The sequence below is a fragment of the Urocitellus parryii genome, chromosome Y, assembly GCF_045843805.1.
Source record: "Urocitellus parryii isolate mUroPar1 chromosome Y, mUroPar1.hap1, whole genome shotgun sequence".
In the NCBI taxonomy this organism is placed as follows: domain Eukaryota; kingdom Metazoa; phylum Chordata; class Mammalia; order Rodentia; family Sciuridae; genus Urocitellus; species Urocitellus parryii.
In genome coordinates, this window is record NC_135548.1 from 16995377 (window position 1) to 17004775 (window position 9399).

The window sequence follows — 9399 nt, forward strand, 5'->3', positions numbered from 1 at the left end:
CATTTTCTTTATAAGGATTCCCTCTAGTGACAGGCTGCCCTGATTCTAAACAAATTACTGTTTTAATCTTTTCTTGGTCATGACCTAATTCTCCAAATTCTTGGAAAAGAGCAGACACCAACATCATTATAACTCTTTTTTTTAAGTATTTATTTTTTAGTTGCAGTTGGATACAATATCTTTATCTTATTTATTTATTATTATGTGGTGCTGAGGATCAAACCCAGGCCTCACACATGCTAGGTGAGGGCTCTACAGCTGAGCCACAACTGCAGCCCTATAACTTTTTTTTTTTAATATTTATTTTTTTAAGTTGTAGTTGGATACAATCCCTTTATTCCATTCATTTATTTTTATGCGGCGCTGAGGATCGAACACAGGGCCCCACGCATGCTAGGCGAGCGCTCTACCATTGAGCTACAATCCCAGCCTCCCCATAACTCTTATTAGTAATTTTGATTCACATTTTTGGTCAGTCTACCACATTTAATGTTTTCTCCTTATTCCTACCATCATCTGATACCAATACAAACCATATTGTTCTTTTTCAGCGTGAACACCTTTTTGATAATTATGTAGATATTTACTAAATAAAAATTATTCGTAAAGGGTAAAATACATGTCACTTGCCTGAATGCCAAAGGGCTGATCTCTGATGTTCATGTCATCTTTGGCATATCTATTAAATAGAGAAAATGTATAAATAAAATATTAAGAATAATTTAATAAATTCAATGGTAGTTAACTTGAAAAAGTTATAGTCCTCAAAACAATATGAAATGTGTTATTACTTCAATAAGTATACAGAACTATAGTCTATTTAATATTTCAAAATAGTTATCAAATATCTAGGCTTATAGTTTGTAATTTATAAATAAAAAGAATAAGAATATAAAACAAGACTATGATAAAAGTAGATTGGTTGCATAAGAAAGTTCAATAAAAATGTTTTCATATTAGTTACTTTCTCTAATGCATATAAAGGTAATAACATAAGATGGGATTGCAGATATAGTGATATATATTGTATCTTAAAAGCAAACCAGACCGTACTTTTCTCATGGAGCTCCTTTCTGCCATTCAAATTTGTATTCTGTCTCTCCTTCTGTTTCTTCTTTCTAAAACATTCATTAAAAAGTCTTTCAATTTTCTCCATAAAATCAAAATTAATTATAAGTAAATTAAAACAGTAAATAGTGCTTTATCTCTTTGTTTTCTTGATTGCATATCAAAAATACAGGAGGGGAAAAAGTAAGACAAGTTAAAATTATCAGTGTAAAAATCAAATGTATATTACCACTATGATATGTTATTTGATTATAATTTGTAAGATTGTACTGGTTTGACTTCTTTCTTTTTGCATGAGATAAAAATCAAGGACGAAAGGATAAAATACAATACTGAATTTAACAATACTATATTTAACAAACATGTTAACTGCTAATTGTTAATTGCTAATTTTGAAACTTTTATGCTTTTTACAGATAGTGAATATTGTATTTTATATACACAAGTATATTTAGAAGGAAAGACTAAAGATATAACCACATTATAAAAGAATAAATGCATTTCTGCTGGTGTTGAGATTTTTTTCCTCCCAAAAGGACACCTCATGAAAAATTACTAGAACAATATTTTTAATATTTATTCTACTTTATTGGTTATAATATTATTCTTTATTATATCCTCAGAAAACCAATTTTATTTATTTTTTATTTATTATTTTGTAGTACTGGGGATTGAAGCCAGGGGTGCTCTAACACTGAACTACAAACCCAGTCCTTTTTATTTAAGTGAGGGTGTTACTAAAGTTGTGATCTTCCTGTCTCAGCCTCCCAGATAAGGATTATAGGTTTGCACCATTGCACCTGACATGATAACAATCTTTAAAAACAAAGAATACTTTTAAAAAGTCTGTTAGCTGGCTGGGGATGTGGCTCAAGCGGTAACACGCTCTCCTGGCATGTGTGGAGAGCTGGGTTCTATCCTCAGCACCACATAAAATAAAGATGTTGTGTCCACCGAAAACTGAAAAATAAATACTAAAAACAACAACAAAAAAATTTTCTCTCTCTCTCCTCTCTCTCTTAAAAAAAGTCTATTAGCAGTTTTCAATCTTTTTTAAAAATTTTGATTAATTAATTTCTTTGAGATGGAGGTCACTATGTTGTGCAGGTTGGTCCTGAACTTGCCTCTTCCTGTTTTGAGACTCCCTGGTAGCTGCCACTACAGGTTTGTGCTATCACACCCAGCAGTTCTCAATCTGTAGTTGTAAACATATAAAATATTTTAAGGAAACAGGGCAAGTACCTTTTTTGGCTCCTGGTGGGGCTTCATACATGAAATTAAGGCCATTCTTTACACGTTCATCTCCCATAAGCAATCTAAATGACATAAGAAATAAACTTAACAGTTTTATCCTTCCACCCCAAAAGGAACCCCAAGAGAATAAAAATAAATATTTTTTTTTGTTAAGAGTTCAAATTCTAAAATTTTACCCCACTGATTAGAGGACATTTAGAATATGTGAACGGAAATCAAACAATACTGTTTCTTTAGAATATGTGAATGGAAATCACAATACTATTTCTTTAATAATAGGCTGTAAGTTTTGAAACCGTCTTCTTACTTGAAATATTCTGGTCCTCTCAACAAAAAAGAGGAAAAGCTCTACGGTCACTCTAAAGGACTTTTCTTAAATTCTGAAATGCTGTTGAAATCCTGAAGGTCATCACAGAGTTGGAATTAAGTTAAACAGTTGGACAAGGACAAGGTTGCCAACAGTTTTTCTTAATTGTGAGGAATCAGTTTTGAAAATGAGTCTGGGTTTTCTTGAGAAAGTCAAAGCCAATTAATGCTTGTAAGAATCTAAATGAGAGAATCAAATACTTTAGTGAGGCCAATGAAAAAAGACTCATTTTAAAAAAACTCTCCAATAAGCAACTTAATATGATAGAATCAGTGCCTGCTGTACCTCAAAAATCTTATTTTTATTGTTCCATTTTAACACTGAAAGTTTCCTGTTCAGGTTCCATTTACAAAAAGAAATGTTTGGCTTTTTATAAAAAATCCTCAGCCACAAATTGAATGCCTGAGTTAAAGTTTAATTCAAAAAATACAGGTAAAGGGCTGGGGATGTGGCTCAAGCGGTAGCACGCTCGCCTGGCATGCGTGCGGCCCGGGTTCGATCCTCAGCATCACATACAAACAACGTGTCCGCCGATAACTAAAAAAATAAATATAAAAAAAAATACAGGTAAAGTGCTAATTATAAAGAAGAAAGCCAACAAGGAAATAGAATTTCCTCTCATACTTGGAAAAGACAATCAAAATGGATATGCTACATGATTGAGATTCTTCTCTTACTTCCATTGGATTCTATAAACAACTGTTATGGAAAAAAAAAGAGAAGCAAAGGAACATAGGTACAGACATCCATACAATGGATTATTATTCAGCAACAGAAAGGAATTAAGTGCTGATACATGTCATACCATGAAACATGCTAAGAAAAAGAAATCAGTTACAAGATGCCACATGTACAGGACATGTCCAGAATTGGCAAATTTATAGAGATAGTAGACTGGCAATTACTTAGGGCTGAGAGGTAGAAGAAGGACAAGGTTGGGAAATTGGAAGTAATTCCTAATAGGTATAAGATTTCTTTTTCAGAGATGAAACGTTCTGAAATTAGATTATGGTGATGATGCCAAAACTCTTAGTTATTGGTGGACACAACATCTTTGTTGGTATATGGTGCTGAGGATCGAACCCGGGCCGCACGCATGCCAGGCGAGCGCGCTACCGCTTGAGCCACATCCCCAGCCCCCAAAACTCTTAATATACTTAGAAGTCAACATATCTTTACACAAGTATGTAAATTTTGTCTTATATTAACACCATTAAAAAATGAAAATTAAGGGCTGGGTTGTGGCTTAGCAGTAGAGCAATTGCCTAGCACTTGCGAAGCCCTGGGTTTGATCCTTGGCAACACATAAAAATAAATAAAATAAAGATACTGTATCCAACTACTACTAAAAAATATTTTTAAAAAGTGAAAATTAAAAAGCTCAGCATCACTAAATATTATGGAAATGTAAATCCAAAACTGCAATGAGATACCACTTCATACTTACTAGGATGGTTACTGCTGAACACAAAAAACCAAAAAAAAAAAAAGTTAAATAGAGCATTTCAGCAAAGGAAATTATTAAAAGTATGGAGAGAGAGCTACAGAATGGGAGAAAATCTTGACCAGTGACGTCTCCAATAGGGGGTTAACATACAGAATATATAAAGAATTCAACTTAATACCCCCCCAAAAAAACACAACAAAAACTCAAACCAACTAACTCAATCAATAAATGGGCCAAAGAACTAACCAGAAACTTCTGAAAAAAGAAACACAAATGGTCAAAAAAATCTATGAAAAAATGTTTAACATCTCTATCAATCAGGGAAACGCAAATCAAAACTACACCAAGATTTCATCTTATTCCAGTCAGAACGGCAGCGATCAAGAACACAAACAGTAAATGCTGGCAAGGAAAAAGTACACTTGTACATTTTTGTGGAACTGTAGACTAGTACAACTACTCAGGAAAGCAGTATAGAGATTTCTTACAAAACTAGGGATAACCCACCTATCTCATTCCTTGGTATTTTCCTAAAAGATCTAAAATTGGCATACTACAGCAATAAATTCACCTCCATGTTCATTGCAGAGCAATTCACAATAACTAAATTATGAAATCAACCCAGGTGCCCACCAATAAATGATGGATTAAGAAATTGTGGCCGGGAGGGGCTGGGGTTGTGGCTCAGAGGTAGAGCGCTCGCCTAGCATGGTGAGGCTCTCGGTTCTATCCTCAGCACCACATAAATATAAAATACAGATATTGTGTCCACCTATAACTAAAAAATAAAAAATAAATTAAAAAATAAAAAATAAATTAAAAAACAAAAACATGCCTGAAATCCCAGTGGCTTGGGAGGCTGGGGCAGGAGGATCATGAGTTCAAAGCCAGCCTCAGCAAAAGTGAGGTGCTCAGCAACTCAGTGAGACCCTGTCTCTAAATAAAATACAATAGGACTGGGGATGTGGTTCAGTGGTTGAGTGCCCCTGAGTCAATTCCTGATACCAAACAAACAAACAAAAATCAACAGGGAACTTCACCATTATGCATTAGTAAAAAGAACTGATCAAATATAAATAAATAAGCAAATGGAATTATAGTAGAGGAAGGAGAATGGGAGAGGGGAAGGAAATGGGAGGAAAAAGTGGGGATCATGACCTGAATTAAAATTTCATGCATGTATGAGTTTGTTGGGATGAGCCCCCCAACTACTATATATAACTATAAAGTTCTAATAAAAAAAAAAAGATAGCACAGTCACTACAGAAAAGAATTTGGTGAATTATATGATCCAGTGATTCCATTCCTAAAAATATATTTATTATTTTTTAATTTTATTTTTTAATATTTATTTTTTAGGTGTAGATGGACATAACACAATGCCTTTATTTTTATGTGGTGCTGAGGATCAAACCCCAGTCCCACCAGTGCTAGGCGAGCACTCTATCGCTGAGCCACAATCCCAGCCCCACCTAAAAATATATTTAAAGAAATTGAAAACACGAACTTGAACAGTTACCTCTAAAGATTTACACAGCATTATTCACAATAGCTCAAAAGTATAAGCAACCCAATGCCTATAAACAGAGGAGTGTTCTACAGTTCACTTGATTTTTATTGATTGGTTTACTTATTTTTATTATTTATTTATTTATATTTTTGTACAGGGGATTGAACCCAAGAGCACTCAACTACTGAGCCACAACCCTATCCCTTTTTTATATTTTATTTACAGCCAGGGTCTCAATGAGTTGCTTGGAGCCTTGTTAAGGTGCTGAGGCTGGCTTTCAACTCCAATCCTCCTGCCTCAGCCTCCTGAGCTGCTAGGAATACAGATGTGCCCCACTGTGCTTTGTTTATTAAATCTATTTTTGTGACAGTGGTCTCACTATTTTCCAAGGCTGGTCTCAAACTCTTGGGCTCAAGCAAATCTCTTGCCACACCTCTGAAGCAGCTACCACACCCAGCTTTTCTCAGAAACTATATGAGTCGTAGAAAATACATTTTACGTGAATTATGGGTAAAGTCAAATAAAGTGACCATCTATGAGAGTAAAGGGATTAGTCTCCTGTAATTGATTATTCTATAAACAATGGCAGAGGGGCATATCTCACCTATTATCATATGACTCTTGTTCTTTAAGGTACTGTTGCATTAATTCTTCTTGTTTCTTCTTATCATATGATATTTTCTGTTCTGCCATCCATACCTAAATGAGTAAAGTAAAAAAGTAAATTAAATAGTTGGATTTAAGTTAAGTAGCAAGTTTGTTTTTTCATAATTAAATATAAAATGGCATTGTTTATGACAGTCCAATTTAGTAATAATGACATCATCACAAAATAATATCTGAAAATATGATTTGTATCTTGATATAAATCCTAAAATTCAACCATTCAACATAGCTATACTTTCACACAAACATGAGAACTGCTTTCAGTATGTGTGGTACAACAGCACCTTGTACCGGTCCCTACATTATTTCAGAGAGCAAAAAAAGCATTTCTTTACATAGAATATGTTTAACATAGATAACCCATTAGTACAGAACATTAGAAGTAGTGTTATGCAATGGCCACCAATGCTACTGGGTGTCACAAATACCCTAAGAGAGGAGAACTGGAGAAAGAGAAAAAAGGGAAAGGAAATGAAATTGTAGGAAAAAAAGAAAGAGACAAGAAAAGAAACAACGAGATAAGACAGGGGCTAGGGATTTAGTTTAGTGGTAGAGTGCTTGCCCAACATGATGGAGGCCCTAGGTTCAATCCTCAGCATAAAACAAAACAAAAAACCAAAGAAATAAGACAGAAGTGCTCAGGAGCATGAACACCTTAGGGTAAAGGTGTCTGTGTGAAATTCACAACACCATAAAAATAGTAAAGAGAATGAGACATAGATTAGAATGCTTTACAAGCATAGAATGCTTTATAAGTTTTGGTTATTTATTTTTTAGTTTTGGTTATTAAAAGTTATTTTTTATCAAGTAATTGTATTCACAGGTTGCTAGTGTTATCCATTTATTGCATATCCTGCCAAAGATTCTTTTTAAATTTTTTTAAAGTTGTAGATGGACACAATATATTTATTTGACTTATTTATTTTTATGTGCTGTTGAGGATTGAACCCAGTGCCTCACATGTGCTGGGCAAGTGCTCTACCATTGAGCTACAACCCCAACCCTTGCCAAAGATTTTTTTTTTGGCACCAGGGATTGAACCCAAGGGTCTTATCTACCAAGCCACACACCCTCAGCCCTTTTAAAATTTTATTTAGAGACAGGGTCTCTCTATGTTGCTTAGGGCCTCACTAAGTTGCAGATGCTGGTTTTGAACTTGTGATCCTCCTGCCTCAGTCTCCCAAGCCACTGATATTACAGGTGTGCACTATTATGCCCTGTTCTGCCAAAGATTTTCTAATGCATATGCATTAGTATATAAAACATAATTCTATTTACATGGTGGTAACATACTTTACATATATATGTACATATTCACATGGCTATATAAAACTCAAAAACATAAAACATGCTATATATAAAATTAAAAGCCTAGTTCATTTCACAACTTTGTGTGTATAGTCAATTAACAATTTTAGTACCCCCTGTATGTGATGCACACAGTAGTAAGCACTCACTTTGTTTCAAATCCTCTGCCCACACTATCTCATTTTTTCCCCCCAAAGGCACAGATAGAGATTTAGGAAAGTAGATACACATTCAAGGAAGAATGCAGGGTATAAAGAAAAGGATGGCAGTTCAATGGTATGAGGTGTTAATATTTATGGAGGACAGTCCTAGGGGCTGGATGAGATACACCATCTCATTTACTCTTCACAACTTTACAAGTCAAAGCAAGTGATACTGATCATCCTTTATCTGTAGATTAAGAAATTTTGGATCAGGAAAATTAACTATTTTGTGTGACAATGCCTGTAATTCAGGGACTGCAGGAGGATTGCTAAGTTTAAGGTTAGTGTCAGCAACTTGTAGAGAGAGATCCTTAGCAACTTAGCAGAACTTGTCTCAAAATAAAAAATGGTTGGGATGTAGCCCATTGGTTCAATCCCCAATACCAATAAACAAATAAATATATAAATATTTTATGCAAGGTCTAATACCGACTATGCTGGAATGGTTAGAATCCTCGTCTGCCTCCAAAGCCCTGACTTTTTACTTCATCCTTTTGCTTTTCACCACAATCATTTTCGCTATGGTTTTTCTGCCCTGAGCTTAGCCAAACTGTAATTAATTAATTAATTAATTAATTTTTTTGAGAGAGAGAATTTTAATATTTATTTTTTAGTTTTCGGCGAACACATCTTTGTTTGTATGTGGTGCTGAGGATCGAACCCGGGCCGCACGCATGCCAGGCGAGCGCGCTACCGCTTGAGCCACATCCCCAGCCCTAATTAATTATTTTTTAAAAAATATTTTTTAAGATGTTGATGGACCTTGATTGTATTCATTTATTTATATGCGGTGCTGAGAATTGAACCCAGTGCCTCACACATGCTAAGCAAGTGCTCTATCACTGAGCCACAACTCCAGCCTCTAATAAATTAATTTTGCCTTATTTATTTTTGGTGCCAGTGATTGAGTCCAGATGTACTCTATCACTAAGCTACATCCTCAACCCCTTCTTCTTCTTCTTCTTCTTTTTTTTTTTTTATTTTGAGACAGGGTCTCGCGAAGTTGCGGATCTCGCTAAATTGCAAAGGCTGGCCTCCAACTTGAGATCCTCCGGAGTGCGTCACCGCCCCGACTGTAATTAATTATTTAAAACGCTAATATTCAATGAGGGTGATTTCTTTTATACGATCTATCTTAAATAAACAGTCGTCTTTGTAGAGGATAAAACTAAGGAGCCGTGAACCTCGGATTCGAAAAGACCAAACCCGAACCAGTTAAGGCAAGTATTGAGCAACTGTGAGCGCAGGCTCCACGTTTTATGGATTTACACTTTGACCGACAGAGCCAACGAGAGCATCCCAACTCGTCTTGGATGTAGAACAAACGTAGAGCGCCTGCTTCATCAGTGAGGAAAAGGGGGAGAGAGCACCTGGGCTTCTGGCCTGGAGAGGAGGTGATATCCTGGCATCCCAGCGACATCACCACTCTCACCCCAGCAGCCCCTGGGGACCCAGTGGCCGTAAGCCAGATCCCTTTGGGTTTCCTCTACTCACCTTTTTGATATTGGATTTGGAGGCAGGATGAAAGTCCTTTTTGCACATGAAGTTGGCAAAGGATTTCCCCATCTTGGCATCC

General features: G+C 35.5%; 1 pseudogene; it reads right to left on the minus strand.

The window, feature by feature from the left end:
- Positions 1-9389, minus strand: part of LOC144250930 (corepressor interacting with RBPJ 1-like) — a 44211-nt pseudogene extending 34822 nt beyond the window's left edge.
- Positions 9390-9399: the final 10 nt, after the last annotated feature.